The sequence below is a fragment of the Gavialis gangeticus genome, unplaced genomic scaffold (genome assembly GCF_001723915.1).
Source record: "Gavialis gangeticus isolate Ggan-Ray unplaced genomic scaffold, GavGan_comp1, whole genome shotgun sequence".
NCBI classification, from domain to species: Eukaryota; Metazoa; Chordata; order Crocodylia; family Gavialidae; genus Gavialis; species Gavialis gangeticus.
In genome coordinates this window covers 3,328,048-3,329,009 of record NW_017728998.1, presented here as the reverse complement: position 1 = coordinate 3,329,009, position 962 = coordinate 3,328,048, and the positions used below count along the sequence as shown (strand labels likewise).

Sequence of the window (962 nt, the reverse complement as noted above, 5' to 3'; positions counted from 1 at the left end):
CCAGCTTGTCTTCGACCGCTGGTGCATGTGTGCCCAAAAGCATCACACCTCTACGTAATGTAGGAAGGAGCCTAGGACTCAGGCCTGCTAGGGTGCAGCAATGCAAGTGCCACTAACACAGCAGCAGGCACTATCTTAGAGACAAGCTTTAATTAAATTGCGCAATAAATATATTTACACACAGCATGAGACACCAGTGACCAAGCTCCATGGGACAAGGCCAGCTCGCTGCAGAGGACGCCCTGCTCCCAGTCAGTGCACAACCAAATCACCAGTTGCAGGACATACAAGGAGGGGCTCTGGGCTTATAGCATGCATTGTAGTCTGTCCACCCCCCCCAAGACCCCAGCCAGCCCTGCCTACCCCCACCCCCTCAAGAGCCAGGGCAGGACCCCAAGTCTCCCACACTGCCTCCTGCACCCAGCAGAAGCAGTAATGGGAGGGATGCAGCTACCAGAGTCCAGGATATCATTGGAGCAGGGTCCTCTCACTGCAGCATCTTCCTGGTGGGGAGGGACAGGAGCTGCCGCTGCAGGAAGCCCCTTTCTTTCTCCTCTTCCTCCTTCTGCTCCTCCGTGGCATCTAGAAGCTGCTGCACGTAGCAGGAGCTGCCGAGGAGCACATGGCCCGTGGCTTGCATGGTGAAGAGAGTCCAGCGCAGGGCTTCCCTGGAGACAGGGAGCAGGCAAGCAGTCAGCACATAGGCCTGCCAGGGCACAGGCCTCCCAGCCAGCTAAGAGCATCCTTCCTGGAGCCCCTGCCATCCTGAGCCTGGGGGTGCCAAGCTGCCCCTGCTTATGCCACCACGGGCTTTGCAGGGGGCATGGGAGCTGTGCAAAGGCAGTGTTAGCCCACAGCCCTAAGAGAAGCAGGCTGGTAGGAAAGACCCCCCCACCAAGAGCAGCCACCCCCACCCCCTAAAACTCACTTCACCAAGCGTTTGGCCCCATAGCAGTGCAGGT

The 962-nt window shown here is 58.5% G+C and overlaps 1 protein-coding gene across 2 annotated transcripts in view; it reads right to left on the bottom strand.

Moving 5' to 3' along the window:
* Positions 1–137: 137 nt before the first annotated feature.
* The window catches only part of CIDEC (cell death inducing DFFA like effector c), a 13,843-nt gene continuing 13,018 nt past the window's right edge, over positions 138–962 (bottom strand). Inside the window, exon 7 of one of the 2 annotated variants that reach the window (XM_019505409.1) lies at positions 138–425. The gene's annotated coding sequence lies outside the window, so the exon portion shown is untranslated. Of the gene's footprint in view, positions 460–962 lie in introns of both variants that reach the window. The other variant, XM_019505408.1, reaches the window with a different exon arrangement.